Genomic DNA, 23,683 nt, shown 5'->3' on the forward strand with positions numbered 1-23,683 from the left:
CAGGGTCAACCCCCCGGGACCTGGACGGGCATGGTGAGTGCTGGCAGCCGAACCCCGCCAAGAGGCCCTCCACGAGACAGAACGCGGCGAGGCCAACGCCTGCGGATCCTCGGCCTGCGGGGGTCCCATCCCTGGCGCTATACCATAGGGCCGGGCCCATCATGAAGCCCGGGCTCCAACGCTCGCATGCTTACCCAGCCTTCTGCTTCCGGGGTCCTGTCCCTCGTGGCCAAAATATCTGGAACCCTGAGTCCCGCAGCCACGCATCTCCCAACCACGCGGGCGCCAACGGCCCCTTCCAGCGCTTAAGACAACCCACGGACTGAGATAAACCTCTGGAACCAAATTGAGGTCATCCCCATCCTTGGGCGCCCTATCCTCCCGAAAGACGGAGGCGCACGCCCTGCCGCCACCAGTCCTTCCAATCTGCTCCCGGGACGCTCCATTGCGCTGGAGCCCCCGCGTGGGCCGCGTCTTTCCCGTGCGATTTCCAGGCGGCCGCAACTTGCCCTGGGTGAGAAAGGGCCCTTTGCCATAGAGAGCATGGCGGCCCGCAGGGATGCCCAACGCCGGCAGGTTCTCACCGGCGTTCTGCCCAAACCGATCCCCGTGTGGGCCGAACGCTCGTGAGAATTGGGAAGGAAAACTCCCGGCGAATTCTCTTCGGTTGCCGCATGTCTGCAGTGCCGCCCCCCATGACCGCCCCGCGGCTGGCCGGGCATTGTGAGTGCCCGCACCCGAACCTTGCCAAGAGGCACTCCGCGAGACGGACTGAGGCGAGGCCAACGCTGGCAGATCCTTGGCCTGCGGGGTCCCATCCCTGGCAGTATACCATGGGCACGGGCCCAGTGGGATGCCCGGGCTCAAACGCTCGCTTGCCTCCCCACCCTCTGCTTCTGGGGTCCTGTCCCCTGTGGCCTTTATATCAGGCACCTGAGTCCGCAGCCACGCATCTCCCAACCACGCAGCGGCAACGGTGCATTCCGGCGGTTCGGGAAATCCTCGGAGTGAGATAAACCTGCGTGGCCAAACTGAGGTCATCCCCATCCTTGGGCGCCCCATCTTCCGGAAAGACGGAGGCGCACGCCCAGCCCCCACCCATACTTCAACTCTGCTCCCGGAATGCTCCACTGCGCCGGCGCCCCCTGGTGGGATGCGTATTTTCCGTGCGATTTCCGGGCGGCCGCAACATGCCCTGGGCGAGAAAGGGCCCTGGGTCATGGAGAGCAGGGTGGTCCGCAGGGCTGACCAACGCCGGCCAATTCTCACGAGCGTTCTGCCCAAACCGATCCCGGTTTGGGCAGAACGCTCGTGAGAATTGGCCGGAAAAAGCCCGGCGAAGTCTCTTTGGGCGCCGCACCTCTGCAGGGACAACCCCCCGGGACCTGGACGGGCATGGTGAGTGCTGGCAGCCGAACCCCGCCAAGAGGCCCTCCACGAGACAGAACGCGGCGAGGCCAACGCCTGCGGATCCTCGGCCTGCGGGGGTCCCATCCCTGGCGCTATACCATAGGGCCGGGCCCATCATGAAGCCCGGGCTCCAACGCTCGCATGCTTACCCAGCCTTCTGCTTCCGGGGTCCCGTCCCTCGTGGCCAAAATATCTGGAACCCTGAGTCCCGCAGCCACGCATCTCCCAACCACGCGGGCGCCAACGGCCCCTTCCAGCGCTTAAGACAACCCACGGACTGAGATAAACCTCTGGAACCAAATTGAGGTCATCCCCATCCTTGGGCGCCCCATCCTCCCGAAAGACGGAGGCGCACGCCCTGCCGCCACCAGTCCTTCCAATCTGCTCCCGGGACGCTCCACTGCGCCGGAGCCCCCGCGTGGGCCGCGTCTTTCCCGTGCGATTTCCAGGCGGCCGCAACTTGCCCTGGGTGAGAAAGGGCCCTTTGCCATAGAGAGCATGGCGGCCCGCAGGGATGCCCAACGCCGGCAGGTTCTCACCGGCGTTCTGCCCAAACCGATCCCCGTGTGGGCAGAACGCTCGTGAGAATTGGGAAGGAAACTCCAGGCGAATTCTCTTCGGTCGCCGCATGTCTGCAGTGCCGCCCCCCACGACTGCCCCCGCGGCTGGCAGGGCATTGTGAGTGCCCGCACCCGAACCTTGCCAAGAGGCACTCCGCGAGACGAACTGAGGCGAGGCCAACGCTGGCAGATCCTTTGCCTGCAGGGTCCCATCCCTGGCAGTATACCATGGGCACGGGCCCAGTGGGAAGCCCGGGCTCAAACGCTCGCTTGCCTCCCCATCCTTCTGCTTCTGGGGTCCTGTCCCCTGTGGCCTTAATATCAGGAACCTGAGTCCGCAGCCACGCATCTCCCAACCACGCAGGCGGCAATGGTGCCTTCCGGCGGCGCTTCGGGAAATCCTCGGAGTGAGATAAACCTGCGTGGCCAAACTGAGGTCATCCCCATCCTTGGGCGCCCCATCTTCCGGAAAGACGGAGGCGCACGCCCAGCCTCCACCCATACTTCAACGCTGCTCCCGAAATGCTCCACTGTGCCGGCGCCCCCTGGTGGGATGCGTATTTTCCGTGCGATTCCCGGGCGGCCGCAACATGCCCTGGACGAGAAAGGGCCCTGGGTCATGGAGAGCAGGGTGGTCCGCAGGGATGACCAACGCCGGCCAATTCTCACGAGCGTTCTGCCCAAACCGATCCCGGTTTGGGCAGAACGCTCGTGAGAATTGGCCGGAAAAAGCCCGGCGAAGGCTCTTTGGGCGCCGCACCTCTGCAGGGACAACCCCCCGGGACCTGGACGGGCATGGTGAGTGCTGGCAGCCGAACCCCGCCAAGAGGCCCTCCACGAGACAGAACGCGGCGAGGCCAACGCCTGCGGATCCTCGGCCTGCGGGGGTCCCATCCCTGGCGCTATACCATAGGGCCGGGCCCATCATGAAGCCCGGGCTCCAACGCTCGCATGCTTACCCAGCCTTCTGCTTCCGGGGTCCTGTCCCTCGTGGCCAAAATATCTGGAACCCTGAGTCCCGCAGCCACGCATATCCCAACCACGCGGGCGCCAACGGCCCCTTCCAGCGCTTAAGACAACCCACGGACTGAGATAAACCTCTGGAACCAAATTGAGGTCATCCCCATCCTTGGGCGCCCCATCCTCCCGAAAGACGGAGGCGCACGCCCTGCCGCCACCAGTCCTTCCAATCTGCTCCCGGGACGCTCCACTGCGCCGGAGCTCCCGCGTGGGCCGCGTCTTTCCCGTGCGATTTCCAGGCGGCCGCAACTTGCCCTGGGTGAGAAAGGGCCCTTTGCCATAGAGAGCATGGCGGCCCGCAGGGATGCCCAACGCCGGCAGGTTCTCACCGGCGTTCTGCCCAAACCGATCCCCGTGTGGGCCGAACGCTCGTGAGAATTGGGAAGGAAAACTCCCGGCGAATTCTCTTCGGTCGCCGCATGTCTGCAGAACCGCCCCCCACGACCGCCCCGCGGCTGGCCGGGCATTGTGAGTGCCCGCACCCGAACCTTGCCAAGAGGCACTCCGCGAGACGGACTGAGGCGAGGCCAACGCTGGCAGATCCTTGGCCTGCGGGGTCCCATCCCTGGCAGTATACCATGGGCACGGGCCCAGTGGGAAGCCCGGGCTCAAACGCTCGCTTGCCTCCCCACCCTCTGCTTCTGGGGTCCTGTCCCCTGTGGCCTTTATATCAGGAACCTGAGTCCGCAGCCACGCATCTCCCAACCACGCAGGCGGCAACGGTGCCTTCCGGCGGTTCGGGAAATCCTCGGAGTGAGATAAACCTGCGTGGCCAAACTGAGGTCATCCCCATCCTTGGGCGCCCCATCTTCCGGAAAGACGGAGGCGCACGCCCAGCCCCCACCCACACTTCAACTCTGCTCCCGGAATGCTCCACTGCGCTGGCGCCCCCTGGTGGGATGCGTATTTTCCGTGCGATTTCCGGGCGGCCGCAACATGCCCTGGGCGAGAAAGGGCCCTGGGTCATGGAGAGCAGGGTGGTCCGCAGGGCTGACCAACGCCGGCCAATTCTCACGAGCGTTCTGCCCAAACCGATCCCGGTTTGGGCAGAACGCTCGTGAGAATTGGCCGGAAAAAGCCCGGCGAAGGCTCTTTGGGCGCCGCACCTCTGCAGGGACAACCCCCCGGGACCTGGACGGGCATGGTGAGTGCTGGCAGCCGAACCCCGCCAAGAGGCCCTCCACGAGACAGAACGCGGCAAGGCCAACGCCTGCGGATCCTCGGCCTGCGGGGGTCCCATCCCTGGCGCTATACCATAGGGCCGGGCCCATCATGAAGCCCGGGCTCCAACGCTCGCATGCTTACCCAGCCTTCTGCTTCCGGGGTCCTGTCCCTCGTGGCCAAAATATCTGGAACCCTGAGTCCCGCAGCCACGCATCTCCCAACCACGCGGGCGCCAACGGCCCCTTCCAGCGCTTAAGACAACCCACGGACTGAGATAAACCTCTGGAACCAAATTGAGGTCATCCCCATCCTTGGGCGCCCCATCCTCCCGAAAGACGGAGGCGCACGCCCTGCCGCCACCAGTCCTTCCAATCTGCTCACGGGACGCTCCACTGCGCTGGAGCCCCCGCGTGGGCCGCGTCTTTCCCGTGCGATTTCCAGGCGGCCGCAACTTGCCCTCGGTGAGAAAGGGCCCTTTGCCATAGAGAGCATGGCGGCCCGCAGGGATGCCCAACGCCGGCAGGTTCTCACCGGCGTTCTGCCCAAACCGATCCCCGTGTGGGCCGAACGCTCGTGAGAATTGGGAAGGAAAACTCCCGGCGAATTCTCTTCGGTCGCCGCATGACTGCAGTGCCGCCCCCCATGACCGCCCCGCGGCTGGCCGGGCATTGTGAGTGCCCGCACCCGAACCTTGCCAAGAGGCACTCCGCGAGACGGACTGAGGCGAGGCCAACGCTGGCAGATCCTTGGCCTGCGGGGTCCCATCCCTGGCAGTATACCATGGGCACGGGCCCAGTGGGAAGCCCGGGCTCAAACGCTCGCTTGCCTCCCCATCCTTCTGCTTCTGGGGTCCTGTCCCCTGTGGCCTTTATATCAGGGACCTGAGTCCGCAGCCACGCATCTCCCAACCACGCAGGCGGCAACGGTGCCTTCCGGCGCTTCGGGAAATCCTCGGAGTGAGATAAACCTGCGTGGCCAAACTGAGGTCATCCCCATCCTTGGGCGCCCCATCTTCCGGAAAGACGGAGGCGCACGCCCAGCCCCCACCCATACTTCAACTCTGCTCCCGGAATGCTCCACTGCGCCGGCGCCCCCTGGTGGGATGCGTATTTTCCGTGCGATTTCCGGGCGGCCGCAACATGCCCTGGGCGAGAAAGGGCCCTGGGTCATGGAGAGCAGGGTGGTCCGCAGGGCTGACCAACGCCGGCCAATTCTCACGAGCGTTCTGCCCAAACCGATCCCGGTTTGGGCAGAACGCTCGTGAGAATTGGCCGGAAAAAGCCCGGCGAAGTCTCTTTGGGCGCCGCACCTCTGCAGGGTCAACCCCCCGGGACCTGGACGGGCATGGTGAGTGCTGGCAGCCGAACCCCGCCAAGAGGCCCTCCACGAGACAGAACGCGGCGAGGCCAACGCCTGCGGATCCTCGGCCTGCGGGGGTCCCATCCCTGGCGCTATACCATAGGGCCGGGCCCATCATGAAGCCCGGGCTCCAACGCTCGCATGCTTACCCAGCCTTCTGCTTCCGGGGTCCTGTCCCTCGTGGCCAAAATATCTGGAACCCTGAGTCCCGCAGCCACGCATCTCCCAACCACGCGGGCGCCAACGGCCCCTTCCAGCGCTTAAGACAACCCACGGACTGAGATAAACCTCTGGAAACAAATTGAGGTCATCCCCATCCTTGGGCGCCCCATCGTCCCGAAAGACGGAGGCGCACGCCCTGCCGCCACCAGTCCTTCCAATCTGCTCCCGGGACGCTCCACTGCGCCGGAGCCCCCGCGTGTGCCGCGTCTTTCCCGTGCGATTTCCAGGCGGCCGCAACTTGCCCTGGGTGAGAAAGGGCCCTTTGCCATAGAGAGCATGGCGGCCCGCAGGGATGCCCAACGCCGGCAGGTTCTCACCGGCGTTCTGCCCAAACCGATCCCCGTGTGGGCCGAACGCTCGTGAGAATTGGGAAGGAAAACTCTCGGCGAATTCTCTTCGGTCGCTGCATGTCTGCAGTGCCGCCCCCCACGACCGCCCCGCGGCTGGCCGGGCATTGTGAGTGCCCGCACCCGAACCTTGCCAAGAGGCACTCCGCGAGACGGACTGAGGCGAGGCCAATGCTGGCAGATCCTTGGCCTGCGGGGTCCCATCCCTGGCAGTATACCATGGGCACGGGCCCAGTGGGAAGCCCGGGCTCAAACGCTCGCTTGCCTCCCCATCCTTCTGCTTCTGGGGTCCTGTCCACTGTGGCCTTTATATCAGGAACCTGAGTCCGCAGCCACGCATCTCCCAACCACGCAGGCGGCAACGGTGCCTTCCGGCGCTTCGGGAAATCCTCGGAGTGAGATAAACCTGCGTGGCCAAACTGAGGTCATCCCCATCCTTGGGCGCCCCATCTTCCGGAAAGACGGAGGCGCACGCCCAGCCCCCACCCATACTTCAACTCTGCTCCCGGAATGCTCCACTGCGCCGGCGCCCCCTGGTGGGATGCGTATTTTCCGTGCGATTTCCGGGCGGCCGCAACATGCCCTGGGCGAGAAAGGGCCCTGGGTCTTGGAGAGCAGGGTGGTCCGCAGGGCTGACCAACGCCGCCAATTCTCACGAGCGTTCTGCCCAATCCGATCCCGGTTTGGGCAGAACGCTCGTGAGAATTGGCCGGAAAAAGCCCGGCGAAGTCTCTTTGGGCGCCGCACCTCTGCAAGGTCAACCCCCCGGGACCTGGACGGGCATGGTGAGTTCTGGCAGCCGAACCCCGCCAAGAGGCCCTCCACGAGACAGAACGCGGTGAGGCCAACGCCTGCGGATCCTTGGCCTGCGGGGGTCCCATCCCTGGCGCTATACCATAGGGCCGGGCCCATCATGAAGCCCGGGCTCCAACGCTCGCATGCTTACCCAGCCTTCTGCTTCCGGGGTCCTGTCCCTCGTGGCCAAAATATCTGGAACCCTGAGTCCCGCAGCCACGCATCTCCCAACCACGCCGGCGCCAACGGCCCCTTCCAGCGCTTAAGACAACCCACGGACTGAGATAAACCTCTGGAACCAAATTGAGGTCATCCCCATCCTTGGGCGCCCCATCCTCCCGAAAGACGGAGGCGCACGCCCTGCCGCCACCAGTCCTTCCAATCTGCTCCCGGGACGCTCCACTGCGCCGGAGCCCCCGCGTGTGCCGCGTCTTTCCCGTGCGATTTCCAGGCGGCCGCAACTTGCCCTGGGTGAGAAAGGGCCCTTTGCCATAGAGAGCATGGCGGCCCGCAGGGATGCCCAACGCCGGCAGGTTCTCACCGGCGTTCTGCCCAAACCGATCCCCGTGTGGGCCGAACGCTCGTGAGAATTGGGAAGGAAAACTCCCGGCGAATTCTCTTCGGTCGCCGCATGTCTGCAGTGCCGCCCCCCACGACCGCCCCCGCGGCTGGCCAGGCATTGTGAGTGCCCGCACCCGAACCTTGCCAAGAGGCACTCCGCGAGACGGACTGAGGCGAGGCCAACGCTGGCAGATCCTTGGCCTGCGGGGTCCCATCCCTGGCAGTATACCATGGGCACGGGCCCAGTGGGAAGCCCGGGCTCAAACGCTCGCTTGCCTCCCCATCCTTCTGCTTCTGGAGTCCTGTCCCCTGTGGCCTTTATATCAGGGACCTGAGTCCGCAGCCACGCATCTCCCAACCACGCAGGCGGCAACGATGCCTTCCAGCGCTTCGGGAAATCCTCGGAGTGAGATAAACCTGCGTGGCCAAACTGAGGTCATCACCATCCTTGGGCGCCCCATCTTCCGGAAAGACGGAGGCGCACGCCCAGCCCCCACCCATACTTCAACTCTGCTCCCGGAATGCTCCACTGCGCCGGCGCCCCCTGGTGGGATGCGTATTTTCCGTGCGATTTCCGGGCGGCCGCAACATGCCCTGGGCGAGAAAGGGCCCTGGGTCATGGAGAGCAGGGTGGTCCGCAGGGCTGACCAACGCCGGCCAATTCTCACGAGCGTTCTGCCCAAACCGATCCCGGTTTGGGCAGAACGCTCGTGAGAATTGGCCGGAAAAAGCCCGGCGAAGTCTCTTTGGGCGCCGCACCTCTGCAGGGTCAACCCCCCGGGACCTGGACGGGCATGGTGAGTTCTGGCAGCCGAACCCCGCCAAGAGGCCCTCCACGAGACAGAACGCGGTGAGGCCAACGCCTGGGGATCCTTGGCCTGCGGGGGTCCCATCCCTGGCGCTATACCATAGGGCCGGGCCCATCATGAAGCCCGGGCTCCAACGCTCGCATGCTTACCCAGCCTTCTGCTTCCGGGGTCCTGTCCCTCGTGGCCAAAATATCTGGAACCCTGAGTCCCGCAGCCACGCATCTCCCAACCACGCGGGCGCCAACGGCCCCTTCCAGCGCTTAAGACAACCCACGTCTGAGATAAACCTCTGGAACCAAATTGAGGTCATCCCCATCCTTGGGCGTCCCATCCTCCCGAAAGACGGAGGCGCACGCCCTGCCGCCACCAGTCCTTCCAATCTGCTCCCGGGACGCTCCACTGCGCCGGAGCCCCCGCGTGGGCCGCGTCTTTCCCGTGCGATTTCCAGGCGGCCGCAACATGCCCTGGGTGAGAAAGGGCCCTTTGCCATAGAGAGCATGGCGGCCCGCAGGGATGCCCAACGCCGGCAGGTTCTCACCGGCGTTCTGCCCATACCGATCCCCGTGTGGGCCGAACGCTCGTGAGAATTGGGAAGGAAAACTCCCGGCGAATTCTCTTCGGGCGCCGCATGTCTGCAGTGCCGCCCCCCACGACCGCCCCCGCGGCTGGCCGGGCATTGTGAGTGCCCGCACCCGAACCTTGCCAAGAGGCACTCCGCGAGACGGACTGAGGCGAGGCCAACGCTGGCAGATCCTTGGCCTGCGGGGTCCCATCCCTGGCAGTACACCATGGGCACGGGCCCAGTGGGAAGCCCGAACTCAAACGCTCGCTTGCCTCCCCATCCTTCTGCTTCTGGGGTCCTGTCCCCTGTGGCCTTTATATCAGGAACCTGAGTCCGCAGCCACGCATCTCCCAACCACGCAGGTGGCAACGGTGCCTTCCGGCGCTTCGGGAAATCCTCGGAGTGAGATAAACCTGCGTGGCCAAACTGAGGTCATCCCCATCCTTGGGCGCCCCATCTTCCGGAAAGACAGAGGCGCACGCCCAGCCCCCACCCATACTTCAACTCTGCTCCCAGAATGCTCCACTGCGCCGGCGCCCCCTGGTGGGATGCGTATTTTCCGTGTGATTTCCGGGCGGCCGCAACATGCCCTGGGCGAGAAAGGGCCCTGGGTCATGGAGAGCAGGGTGGTCCGCAGGGCTGACCAACGCCGGCCAGTTCTCACGAGCGTTCTGCCCAAACCGATCCCGGTTTGGGCAGATCGCTCGTGAGAATTGGCCGGAAAAAGCCCGGCGAAGTCTCTTTGGGCGCCGCACCTCTGCAGGGACAACCCCCCGGGACCTGGACGGGCATGGTGAGTGCTGGCAGCCGAACCCCGCCAAGAGGCCCTCCACGAGACAGAACGCGGCGAGGCCAACGCCTGCGGATCCTCGGCCTGCGGGGGTCCCATCCCTGGCGCTATACCATAGGGCCGGGCCCATCATGAAGCCCGGGCTCCAACGCTCGCATGCTTACCCAGCCTTCTGCTTCCGGGGTCCTGTCCCTCGTGGCCAAAATATCTGGAACCCTGAGTCCCGCAGCCACGCATCTCCCAACCACGCGGGCTCCAACGGCCCCTTCCAGCGCTTAAGACAACCCACGGACTGAGATAAACCTCTGGAACCAAATTGAGGTCATCCCCATCCTTGGGCGCCCCATCCTCCCGAAAGACGGAGGCGCACGCCCTGCCGCCACCAGTCCTTCCAATCTGCTCCCGGGACGCTCCACTGCGCCGGAGCCCCCGCGTGTGCCGCGTCTTTCCCGTGCGATTTCCAGGCGGCCGCAACTTGCCCTGGGTGAGAAAGGGCCCTTTGCCATAGAGAGCATGGCGGCCCGCAGGGATGCCCAACGCCGGCAGGTTCTCACCGGCGTTCTGCCCAAACCGATCCTCGTGTGGGCCGAACGCTCGTGAGAATTGGGAAGGAAAACTCCCGGCGAATTCTCTTCGGTCGCCGCATGTCTGCAGTGCCGCCCCCCACGACCGCCCCCGCGGCTGGCCGGGCATTGTGAGTGCCCGCACCCGAACCTTGCCAAGAGGCACTCCGCGAGACGGACTGAGGCGAGGCCAACGCTGGCAGATCCTTGGCCTGCGGGGTCCCATCCCTGGCAGTATACCATGGGCACGGGCCCAGTGAGAAGCCCGGGCTCAAACGCTCGCTTGCCTCCCCATCCTTCTGCTTCTGGGGTCCTGTCCCCTGTGGCCTTTATATCAGGGACCTGAGTCCGCAGCCACGCATCTCCCAACCACGCAGGCGGCAACGGTGCCTTCCGGCGCTTCGGGAAATCCTCGGAGTGAGATAAACCTGCGTGGCCAAACTGAGGTCATCCCCATCCTTGGGCGCCCCATCTTCCGGAAAGACGGAGGCGCACGCCCAGCCCCCACCCATACTTCAACTCTGCTCCCGGAATGCGCCACTGCGCCGGCGCCCCCTGGTGGGATGCGTATTTTCCGTGCGATTTCCGGGCGGCCGCAACATGCCCTGGGCGAGAAAGGGCCCTGGGTCATGGAGAGCAGGGTGGTCCGCAGGGCTGACCAACGCCGGCCAATTCTCACGAGCGTTCTGCCCAAACCGATCCCGGTTTGGGCAGAACGCTCGTGAGAATTGGCCGGAAAAAGCCCGGCGAAGTCTCTTTGGGCGCCGCACCTCTGCAGGGTCAACCCCCCGGGACCTGGACGGGCATGGTGAGTGCTGGCAGCCGAACCCCGCCAAGAGGCCCTCCACGAGACAGAACGCGGCGAGGCCAACGCCTGCGGATCCTCGGCCTGCGGGGGTCCCATCCCTGGCGCTATACCATAGGGCCGGGCCCATCATGAAGCCCGGGCTCCAACGCTCGCATGCTTACCCAGCCTTCTGCTTCCAGGGTCCTGTCCCTCGTGGCCAAAATATCTGGAACCCTGAGTCCCGCAGCCACGCATCTCCCAACCACGCGGGCGCCAACGGCCCCTTCCAGCGCTTAAGACAACCCACGGACTGAGATAAACCTCTGGAACCAAATTGAGGTCATCCCCATCCTTGGGCGCCCCATCCTCCCGAAAGACGGAGGCGCACGCCCTGCCGCCACCAGTCCTTCCAATCTGCTCCCGGGACGCTCCACTGCGCCGGAGCCCCCGCGTGGGCCGCGTCTTTCCCGTGCGATTTCCAGGCGGCCGCAACTTGCCCTGGGTGAGAAAGGGCCCTTTGCCATAGAGAGCATGGCGGCCCGCAGGGATGCCCAACGCCGGCAGGTTCTCACCGGCGTTCGGCCCAAACCGATCCCCGTGTGGGCCGAACACTCGTGAGAATTGGGAAGGAAAACTCCCGGCGAATTCTCTTCGGTCGCCGCATGTCTGCAGTGCCGCCCACCACGACCGCCCCGCGGCTGGCCGGGCATTGTGAGTGCCCGCACCCGAAACTTGCCAAGATGCACTCCGCGAGACGGACTGAGGCGAGGTCAACGCTGGCAGATCCTTGGCCTGCGGGGTCCCATCCCTGGCAGTATACCATGGGCACGGGCCCAGTGGGAAGCCCGGGCTCAAACGCTCGCTTGCCTCCCCATCCTTCTGCTTCTGGGGTCCTGTCCCCTGTGGCCTTTATATCAGGGACCTGAGTCCGCAGCCACGCATCTCCCAACCACGCAGGCGGCAACGGTGCCTTCCGGCGCTTCGGGAAATCCTCGGAGTGAGATAAACCTGCGTGGCCAAACTGAGGTCATCCCCATCCTTGGGCGCCCCATCTTCCGGAAAGACGGAGGCGCACGCCCAGCCCCCACCCATACTTCAACTCTGCTCCCGGAATGCTCCACTGCGCCGGCGCCCCCTGGTGGGATGCGTATTTTCCGTGCGATTTCCGGGCGGCCGCAACATGCCCTGGGCGAGAAAGGGCCCTGGGTCATGGAGAGCAGGGTGGTCCGCAGGGCTGACCAACGCCGGCCAATTCTCACGAGCGTTCTGCCCAAACCGATCCCGGTTTGGGCAGAACGCTCGTGAGAATTGGCCGGAAAAAGCCCGGCGAAGTCTCTTTGGGCGCCGCACCTCTGCAGGGTCAACCCCCCGGGACCTGGACGGGCATGGTGAGTTCTGGCAGCCGAACCCCGCCAAGAGGCCCTCCACGAGACAGAACGCGGTGAGGCCAACGCCTGCGGATCCTTGGCCTGCGGGGGTCCCATCCCTGGCGCTATACCATAGGGCCGGGCCCATCATGAAGCCCGGGCTCCAACGCTCGCATGCTTACCCAGCCTTCTGCTTCCGGGGTCCTGTCCCTCGTGGCCAAAATATCTGGAACCCTGAGTCCCGCAGCCACGCATCTCCCAACCACGCGGGCGCCAACGGCCCCTTCCAGCGCTTAAGACAACCCACGGACTGAGATAAACCTCTGGAACCAAATTGAGGTCATCCCCATCCTTGGGCGCCCCATCCTCCCGAAAGACGGAGGCGCACGCCCTGCCGCCACCAGTCCTTCCAATCTGCTCCCGGGACGCTCCACTGCGCCGGAGCCCCCGCGTGTGCCGCGTCTTTCCCGTGCGATTTCCAGGCGGCCGCAACTTGCCCTGGGTGAGAAAGGGCCCTTTGCCATAGAGAGCATGGCGGCCCGCAGGGATGCCCAACGCCGGCAGGTTCTCACCAACGTTCTGCCCAAACCGATCCCCGTGTGGGCCGAACGCTCGTGAGAATTGGGAAGGAAAACTCCCGGCGAATTCTCTTCGGTCGCCGCATGTCTGCAGTGCCGCCCCCCACGACCGCCCCCGCGGCTGGCCGGGCATTGTGAGTGCCCGCACCCGAACCTTGCCAAGAGGCACTCCGCGAGACGGACTGAGGCGAGGCCAACGCTGGCAGATCCTTGGCCTGCGGGGTCCCATCCCTGGCAGTATACCATGGGCACGGGCCCAGTGGGAAGCCCGGGCTCAAACGCTCGCTTGCCTCCCCATCCTTCTGCTTCTGGGGTCCTGTCCCCTGTGGCCTTTATATCAGGGACCTGAGTCCGCAGCCACGCATCTCCCAACCACGCAGGCGGCAACGGTGCCTTCCGGCGCTTCGGGAAATCCTCGGAGTGAGATAAACCTGCGTGGCCAAACTGAGGTCATCCCCATCCTTGGGCGCCCCATCTTCCGGAAAGACGGAGGCGCACGCCCAGCCCCCACCCATACTTCAACTCTGCTCCCGGAATGCTCCACTGCGCCGGCGCCCCCTGGTGGGATGCGTATTTTCCGTGCGATTTCCGGGCGGCCGCAACATGCCCTGGGCGAGAAAGGGCCCTGGGTCTTGGAGAGCAGGGTGGTCCGCAGGGCTGACCAACGCCGGCCAATTCTCACGAGCGTTCTGCCCAAACCGATCCCGGTTTGGGCAGAACGCTCGTGAGAATTGGCCGGAAAAAGCCCGGCGAAGTCTCTTTGGGCGCCGCACCTCTGCAAGGTCAACCCCCCGGGACCTGGACGGGCATGGTGAGTTCTGGCAGCCGAACCCCGCCAAGAGGCCCTCCACGAGACAGAACGCGGTGAGGCCAACGCCTGCGGATCCTTGGCCTGCGGGGGTCCCATCCCTGGCGCTATACCATAGGGCCGGGCCCATCATGAAGCCCGGGCTCCAACGCTCGCATGCTTACCCAGCCTTCTGCTTCCGGGGTCCTGTCCCTCGTGGCCAAAATATCTGGAACCCTGAGTCCCGCAGCCACGCATCTCCCAACCACGCGGGCGCCAACGGCCCCTTCCAGCGCTTAAGACAACCCACGGACTGAGATAAACCTCTGGAACCAAATTGAGGTCATCCCCATCCTTGGGCGCCCCATCCTCCCGAAAGACGGAGGCGCACGCCCTGCCGCCACCAGTCCTTCCAATCTGCTCCCGGGACGCTCCACTGCGCCGGAGCCCCCGCGTGTGCGGCGTCTTTCCCGTGCGATTTCCAGGCGGCCGCAACTTGCCCTGGGTGAGAAAGGGCCCTTTGCCATAGAGAGCTGGCGGCCCGCAGGGATGCCCAACGCCGGCAGGTTCTCACCGGCGTTCTGCCCAAACCGATCCCCGTGTGGGCCGAACGCTCGTGAGAATTGGGAAGGAAAACTCCCGGCGAATTCTCTTCGGTCGCCGCATGTCTGCAGTGCCGCCCCCCACGACCGCCCCCGCGGCTGGCCGGGCATTGTGAGTGCCCGCACCCGAACCTTGCCAAGAGGCACTCCGCGAGACGGACTGAGGCGAGGCCAACGCTGGCAGATCCTTGGCCTGCGGGGTCCCATCCCTGGCAGTATACCATGGGCACGGGCCCAGTGGGAAGCCCGGGCTCAAACGCTCGCTTGCCTCCCCATCCTTCTGCTTCTGGAGTCCTGTCCCCTGTGGCCTTTATATCAGGGACCTGAGTCCGCAGCCACGCATCTCCCAACCACGCAGGCGGCAACGGTGCCTTCCGGCGCTTCGGGAAATCCTCGGAGTGAGATAAACCTGCGTGGCCAAACTGAGGTCATCCCCATCCTTGGGCGCCCCATCTTCCGGAAAGACGGAGGCGCACGCCCAGCCCCCACCCATACTTCAACTCTGCTCCCGGAATGCTCCACTGCGCCGGCGCCCCCTGGTGGGATGCGTATTTTCCGTGCGATTTCCGGGCGGCCGCAACATGCCCTGGGCGAGAAAGGGCCCTGGGTCATGGAGAGCAGGGTGGTCCGAATGGGCTGACCAACGCCGGCCAATTCTCACGAGCGTTCTGCCCAAACCGATCCCGGTTTGGGCAGAACGCTCGTGAGAATTGGCCGGAAAAAGCCCGGCGAAGTCTCTTTGGGCGCCGCACCTCTGCAGGGTCAACCCCCCGGGACCTGGACGGGCATGGTGAGTGCTGGCAGCCGAACCCCACCAAGAGGCCCTCCACGAGACAGAACGCGGCGAGGCCAACGCCTGCGGATCCTCGGCCTGCGGGGGTCCCATCCCTGGCGCTATACCATAGGGCCGGGCCCATCATGAAGCCCGGGCTCCAACGCTCGCATGCTTACCCAGCCTTCTGCTTCCGGGGTCCTGTCCCTCGTGGCCAAAATATCTGGAACCCTGAGTCCCGCAGCCACGCATCTCCCAACCACGCGGGTGCCAACGGCCCCTTCCAGCGCTTAAGACAACCCACGGACTGAGATAAACCTCTGGCACCAAATTGAGGTCATCCCCATCCTTGGGCGCCCCATCCTCCCGAAAGACGGAGGCGCACGCCCTGCCGCCACCAGTCCTTCCAATCTGCTCCCGGGACGCTCCACTGCGCCGGAGCCCCCGCGTGGGCCGCGTCTTTCCCGTGCGATTTCCAGGCGGCCGCAACTTGCCCTGGGTGAGAAAGGGCCCTTTGCCATAGAGAGCATGGCGGCCCGCAGGGATGCCCAACGCCGGCAGGTTCTCACCGGCGTTCTGCCCAAACCGATCCCCGTGTGGGCCGAACGCTCGTGAGAATTGGGAAGGAAAACTCTCGGCGAATTCTCTTCGGTCGCCGCATGTCTGCAGTGCCGCCCCCCACGACCGCCCCGCGGCTGGCCGGGCATTGTGAGTGCCCGCACCCGAACCTTGCCAAGAGGCACTCCGCGAGACGGACTGAGTCGAGGCCAACGCTGGCAGATCCTTGGCCTGCGGGGTCCCATCCCTGGCAGTATACCATGGGCACGGGCCCAGTGGGAAGCCCGGGCTCAAACGCTCGCTTGCCTCCCCATCCTTCTGCTTCTGGGGTCCTGTCCACTGTGGCCTTTATATCAGGAACCTGAGTCCACAGCCACGCATCTCCCAACCACGCAGGCGGCAACGGTGCCTTCCGGCGCTTCGGGAAATCCTCGGAGTGAGATAAACCTGCGTGGCCAAACTGAGGTCATCCACATTCTTGGGCGCCCCATCTTCCGGAAAGACGGAGGCGCACGCCCAGCCCCCACCCATACTTCAACTCTGCTCCCGGAATGCTCCACTGCGCCGGCGCCCCCTGGTGGAATGCGTATTTTCCGTGCGATTTCCGGGCGGCCGCAACATGCCCTGGGCGAGAAAGGGCCCTGGGTCATGGAGAGCAGGGTGGTCCGCAGGGCTGACCAACGCCGGCCAATTCTCACGAGCGTTCTGCCCAAACCGATCCCGGTTTGGGCAGAACGCTCGTGAGAATTGGCCGGAAAAAGCCCGGCGAAGTCTCTTTGGGCGCCGCACCTCTGCAGGGTCAACCCCCCGGGACCTGGACGGGCATGGTGAGTTCTGGCAGCCGAACCCCGCCAAGAGGCCCTCCACGAGACAGAACGCGGTGAGGCCAACGCCTGGGGATCCTTGGCCTGCGGGGGTCCCATCCCTGGCGCTATACCATAGGGCCGGGCCCATCATGAAGCCCGGGCTCCAACGCTCGCATGCTTACCCAGCCTTCTGCTTCCGGGGTCCTGTCCCTCGTGGCCAAAATATCTGGAACCCTGAGTCCCGCAGCCACGCATCTCCCAACCACGCGGGCGCCAACGGCCCCTTCCAGCGCTTAAGACAACCCACGGACTGAGATAAACCTCTGGAACCAAATTGAGGTCATCCCCATCCTTGGGCGCCCCATCCTCCCGAAAGACGGAGGCGCACGCCCTGCCGCCACCAGTCCTTCCAATCTGCTCCCGGGACGCTCCACTGCGCCGGAGCCCCCGCATGTGCCGCGTCTTTCCCGTGCGATTTCCAGGCGGCAGCAACTTGCCCTGGGTGAGAAAGGGCCCTTTGCCATAGAGAGCATGGCGGCCCGCAGGGATGCCCAACGCCGGCAGGTTCTCACCGGCGTTCTGCCCAAACCGATCCTCGTGTGGGCCGAACGCTCGTGAGAATTGGGAAGGAAAACTCCCGGCGAATTCTCTTCGGTCGCCGCATGTCTGCAGTGCCGCCCCCCACGACCGCCCCCGCGGCTGGCCGGGCATTGTGAGTGCCCGCACCCGAACCTTGCCAAGAGGCACTCCGCGAGACGGACTGAGGCGAGGCCAACGCTGGCAGATCCTTGGCCTGCGGGGTCCCATCCCTGGCAGTATACCATGGGCACGGGCCCAGTGGGAAGCCCGGGCTCAAACGCTCGCTTGCCTCCCATCCTTCTGCTTCTGGGGTCCTGTCCCCTGTGGCCTTTATATCAGGGACCTGAGTCCGCAGCCACGCATCTCCCAACCACGCAGGCGGCAACGGTGCCTTCCGGCGTTTCGGGAAATCCTCGGAGTGAGATAAACCTGCGTGGCCAAACTGAGGTCATCCCCATCCTTGGGCGCCCCATCTTCCGGAAAGACGGAGGCGCACGCCCAGCCCCCACCCATACTTCAACTCTGCTCCCGGAATGCGCCACTGCGCCGGCGCCCCCTGGTGGGATGCGTATTTTCCGTGCGATTTCCGGGCGGCCGCAACATGCCCTGGGCGAGAAAGGGCCCTGGGTCATGGAGAGCAGGGTGGTCCGCAGGGCTGACCAACGCCGGCCAATTCTCACGAGCGTTCTGCCCAAACCGATCCCGGTTTGGGCAGAACGCTCGTGAGAATTGGCCGGAAAAAGCCCGGCGAAGTCTCTTTGGGCGCCGCACCTCTGCAGGGTCAACCCCCCGGGACCTGGACGGGCATGGTGAGTTCTGGCAGCCGAACCCCGCCAAGAGGCCCTCCACGAGACAGAACGCGGTGAGGCCAACGCCTGGGGATCCTTGGCCTGCGGGGGTCCCATCCCTGGCGCTATACCATAGGGCCGGGCCCATCATGAAGCCCGGGCTCCAACGCTCGCATGCTTACCCAGCCTTCTGCTTCCGGGGTCCTGTCCCTCGTGGCCAAAATATCTGGAACCCTGAGTCCCGCAGCCACGCATCTCCCAACCACGCGGGCGCCAACGGCCCCTTCCAGCGCTTAAGACAACCCACGGACTGAGATAAACCTCTGGAACCAAATTGAGGTCATCCCCATCCTTGGGCGCCCCATCCTCCCGAAAGACGGAGGCGCACGCCCTGCCGCCACCAGTCCTTCCAATCTGCTCCCGGGACGCTCCACTGCGCCGGAGCCCCCGCGTGGGCCGCGTCTTTCCTGTGCGATTTCCAGGTGGCCGCAACATGCCCTGGGTGAGAAAGGGCCCTTTGCCATAGAGAGCATGGCGGCCCGAAGGGATTCCCAACGCCGGCAGGTTCTCACCGGCGTTCTGCCCAAACCGATCCCCGTGTGGGCCGAACGCTCGAGAGAATTGGGAAGGAAAACTACCGGCGAATTCTCTTCGGTCGCCGCATGTCTGCAGTGCCGCCCCCCACGACCGCCCCCGCGGCTGGCCGGGCATTGTGAGTGCCCGCACCCGAACCTTGCCAAGAGGCACTCCGCGAGACGGACTGAGGCGAGGCCAACGCTGGCAGATCCTTGGCCTGCGGGGTCCCATCCCTGGCAGTATACCATGGGCACGGGCCCAGTGGGAAGCCCGGGCTCAAACGCTCGCCTCCTCCCCATCCTTCTGCTTCTGGGGTCCTGTCCCCTGTGGCCTTTATATCAGGAACCTGAGTCCGCAGCCACGCATCTCCCAACCACGCCGGCGGCAACGGTGCCTTCCGGCGCTTCGGGAAATCCTCGGAGTGAGATAAACCTGCGTGGCCAAACTGAGGTCATCCCCATCCTTGGGCGCCCCATCTTCCGGAAAGACGGAGGCGCACGCCCAGCCCCCACCCATACTTCAACTCTGCTCCCGGAATGCTCCACTGCGCCGGCGCCCCCTGGTGGGATGCGTATTTTCCGTGCGATTTCCGGGCGGCCGCAACATGCCCTGGGCGAGAAAGGGCCCTGGGTCATGGAGAGCAGGGTGGTCCGCTGGGCTGACCAACGCCGGCCAATTCTCACGAGCGTTCTGCCCAAACCGATCCCGGTTTGGGCAGAACGCTCGTGAGAATTGGCCGGAAAAAGCCCGGCGAGGTCTCTTTGGGCGCCGCACCTCTGCAGGGACAACCCCCCGGGACCTGGACGGGCATGGTGAGTGCTGGCAGCCGAACCCCGCCAAGAGGCCCTCCACGAGACAGAACGCGGCAAGCCCAACGCCTGCGGATCCTCGGCCTGCGGGGGTCCCATCCCTGGCGCTATACCATAGGGCCGGGCACATCATGAAGCCCGGGCTCCAACGCTCGCATGCTTACCCAGCCTTCTGCTTCCGGGGTCCTGTCCCTCGTGGCCAAAATATCTGGAACCCTGAGTCCCGCAGCCACGCATCTCCCAACCACGCGGGCGCCAACGGCCCCTTCCAGCGCTTAAGACAACCCACGGACTGAGATAAACCTCTGGAACCAAATTGAGGTCATCCCCATCCTTGGGCGCCCCATCCTCCCGAAAGACGGAGGCGCACGCCCTGCCGCCACCAGTCCTTCCAATCTGCTCCCGGGACGCTCCACTGCGCCGGAGCCCCCGCGTGGGCCGCGTCTTTCCCGTGCGATTTCCAGGCGGCCACAACATGCCCTGGGTGAGAAAGGGCCCTTTGCCATTGAGAGCATGGCGGCCCGCAGGGATGCCCAACGCCGGCAGGTTCTCACCGGCGTTCTGCCCAAACCGATCCCCGTGTGGGCCGAACGCTCGTGAGAATTGGGAAGGAAAACTCCCGGCGAATTCTCGTCGGTCGCCGCATGTCTGCAGTGCCGCCCCCCACGACCGCCCCCGCGGCTGGCCGGGCATTGTGAGTGCCCGCACCTGAACCTTGCCAAGAGGCACTCCGCGAGACGGACTGAGGCGAGGCCAACGCTGGCAGATCCTTGGCCTGCGGGGTCCCATCCCTGGCAGTATACCATGGGCACGGGCCCAGGGGGAAGCCCGGGGTCAAACGCTCGCTTGCCTCCCCATCCTTCTGCTTCAGGGGTCCTGTCCCCTGTGGCCTTTATATCATGAACCTGAGTCCGCAGCCACGCATCTCCCAACCACGCAGGCGGCAACGGTGCCTTCCGGCGCTTCGGGAAATCCTCGGAGTGAGATAAACCTGCGTGGCCAAACTGAGGTCATCCCCATCCTTGGGCGCCCCATCTTCCGGGAAGACGGAGGCGCACGCCCAGCCCCCACCCATACTTCAACTCTGCTCCCGGAATGCTCCACTGCGCCGGCGCCCCCTGGTGGGATGCGTATTTTCCGTGCGATTTCCGGGCGGCCGCAACATGCCCTGGGCGAGAAAGGGCCCTGGGTCATGGAGAGCAGGGTGGTCCGCAGGGCTGACCAACGCCGGCCAATTCTCACGAGCGTTCTGCCCAAACGGATCCCGGTTTGGGCAGAACGCTCGTGAGAATTGGCCGGAAAAAGCCCGGCGAAGACTCTTTGGGCGCCGCACCTCTGCAGGGACAACCCCCCGGGACCTGGACGGGCATGGTGAGTGCTGGCAGCCGAACCCCGCCAAGAGGCCCTCCACGAGACAGAACGCGGCGAGGCCAACGCCTGCGGATCCTCGGCCTGCGGGGGTCCCATCCCTGGCGCTATACCATAGGGCCGGGCCCATCATGAAGCCCGGGCTCCAACGCTCGCATGCTTACCCAGCCTTCTGCTTCCGGGGTCCTGTCCCTCGTGGCCAAAATATCTGGATCCCTGAGTCCCGCAGCCACGCATCTCCCAACCACGCGGGCGCCAACGGCCCCTTCCAGCGCTTAAGACAACCCACGGACTGAGATAAACCTCTGGAACCAAATTGAGGTCATCCCCATCCTTGGGCGCCCTATCCTCCCGAAAGACGGAGGCGCACGCCCTGCCGCCACCAGTCCTTCCAATCTGCTCCCGGGACGCTCCACTGCGCCGGAGCCCCCGCGTGGGCCGCGTCTTTCCCGTGCGATTTCCAGGCGGCCGCAACATGCCCTGGGTGAGAAAGGGCCCTTTGCCATAGAGAGCATGGCGGCCCGCAGGGATGCCCAACGCCGGCAGGTTCTCACCGGCGTTCTGCCCAAACCGATCCCCGTGTGGGCCGAACGCTCGTGAGAATTGGGAAGGAAAACTCCCGGCGAATTCTCGTCGGTCGCCGCATGTCTGCAGTGCCGCCCCCCCGACCGCCCCCGCGGCTGGCCGGGCATTGTGAGTGCCCGCACCTGAACCTTGCCAAGAGTCACTCCGCGAGATGGACTGAGGCGAGGCCAACGCTGGCAGATCCTTGGCCTGCGGGGTCCCATCCCTGGCAGTATACCATGGGCACGGGCCCAGGGGGAAGCCCGGGCTCAAACGCTCGCTTGCCTCCCCATCCTTCTGCTTCTGGGGTCCTGTCCCCTGTGGCCTTTATATCATGAACCTGAGTCCGCAGCCACGCATCTCCCAACCACGCAGGCGGCAACGGTGCCTTCCGGCGCTTCGGGAAATCCTCGGAGTGAGATAAACCTGCGTGGCCAAACTGAGGTCATCCCCATCCTTGGGCGCCCCATCATCCGGGAAGACGGAGGCGCACGCCCAGCCCCCACCCATACTTCAACTCTGCTCCCGGAATGCTCCACTGCGCCGGCGCCCCCTGGTGGGCTGCGTATTTTCCGTGCGATTTCCGGGCGGCCGCAACATGCCCTGGGCGAGAAAGGGCCCTGGGTCATGGAGAGCAGGGTGGTCCGCAGGGCTGACCAACGCCGGCCAATTCTCACGAGCGTTCTGCCCAAACCGATCCCGGTTTGGGCAGAACGCTCGTGAGAATTGGCCGGAAAAAGCCCGGCGAAGTCTCTTTGGGCGCCGCACCTCTGCAGGGACAACCCCCCGGGACCTGGACGGGCATGGTGAGTGCTGGCAGCCGAACCCCGCCAAGAGGCCCTCCACGAGACAGAACGCGGCACGGCCAACGCCTGCGGATCCTCGGCCTGCGGGGGTCCCATCCCTGGCGCTATACCATAGGGCCGGGCCCATCATGAAGCCCGGGCTCCAACGCTCGCATGCTTACCCAGCCTTCTGCTTCCGGGGTCCTGTCCCTCGTGGCCAAAATATCTGGAACCCTGAGTCCCGCAGCCACGCATCTCCCAACCACGCGGGCGCCAACGGCCCCTTCCAGCGCTTAAGACAACCCACGGACTGAGATAAACCTCTGGAACCAAATTGAGGTCATCCCCATCCTTGGGCGCCCCATCCTCCCGAAAGACGGAGGCGCACGCCCTGCCGCCACCAGTCCTTCCAATCTGCTCCCGGGACGCTCCACTGCGCCGGAGCCCCCGCGTGGGCCGCGTCTTTCCCGTGCGATTTCCAGGCGGCCGCAACATGCCCTGGGTGAGAAAGGGCCCTTTGCCATAGAGAGCATGGCGGCCCGCAGGGATGCCCAACGCCGGCAGGTTCTCACCGGCGTTCTGCCCAAACCGATCCCCGTGTGGGCCGAACGCTCGTGAGAATTGGGAAGGAAAACTCCCGGCGAATTCTCGTCGGTCGCCGCATGTCTGCAGTGCCGCCCCCCACGACCGCCCCCGCGGCTGGCCGGGCATTGTGAGTGCCCGCACCCGAACCTTGCCAAGAGGCACTCCGCGAGACGGACTGAGGCGAGGCCAACGCTGGCAGATCCTTGGCCTGCGGGGTCCCATCCCTGGCAGTATACCATGGGCACGGTCCCAGGGGGAAGCCCGGGCTCAAACGCTCGCTTGCCTCCCCATCCTTCTGCTTCTGGGGTCCTGTCCCCTGTGGCCTTTATATCATGAACCTGAGTCCGCAGCCACGCATCTCCCAACCACGCAGGCGGCAACGGTGCCTTCCGGCGCTTCGGGAAATCCTCGGAGTGAGATAAACCTGCGTGGCCAAACTGAGGTCATCCCCATCCTTGGGCGCCCCATCTTCCGGGAAGACGGAGGCGCACGCCCAGCCCCCACCCATACTTCAACTCTGCTCCCGGAATGCTCCACTGCGCCGGCGCCCCCTGGTGGGATGCGTATTTTCCGTGCGATTTCCGGGCGGCCGCAACATGCCCTGGGCGAGAAAGGGCCCTGGGTCATGGAGAGCAGGGTGGTCCGCAGGGCTGACCAACGCCGGCCAATTCTCACGAGCGTTCTGCCCAAACCGATCCCGGTTTGGGCAGAACGCTCGATAGAATTGGCCGGAAAAAGCCCGGCGAAGTCTCTTTGGGCGCCGCACCTCTGCAGGGACAACCCCCCGGGACCTGGACGGGCATGGTGAGTGCTGGCAGCCGAACCCCGCCAAGAGGCCCTCCACGAGACAGAACGCGGCGAGGCCAACGCCTGCGGATCCTCGGCCTGCGGGGGTCCCATCCCTGGCGCTATACCATAGGGCCGGGCCAATCATGAAGCCCGGGCTCCAACGCTCGCATGCTTACCCAGCCTTCTGCTTCCGGGGTCCTGTCCCTCGTGGCCAAAATATCTGGAACCCTGAGTCCCGCAGCCACGCATCTCCCAACCACGCGGGCGCCAACGGCCCCTTCCAGCGCTTAAGACAACCCACGGACTGAGATAAACCTCTGGAACCAAATTGAGGTCATCCCCATCCTTGGGCGCCCCATCCTCCCGAAAGACGGAGGCGCACGCCCTGCCGCCACCAGTCCTTCCAATCTGCTCCATGGAC

This window comes from Mustela nivalis (genome assembly GCF_964662115.1).
Source record: "Mustela nivalis genome assembly, chromosome: 9".
NCBI lineage: Eukaryota > Metazoa > Chordata > Mammalia > Carnivora > Mustelidae > Mustela > Mustela nivalis.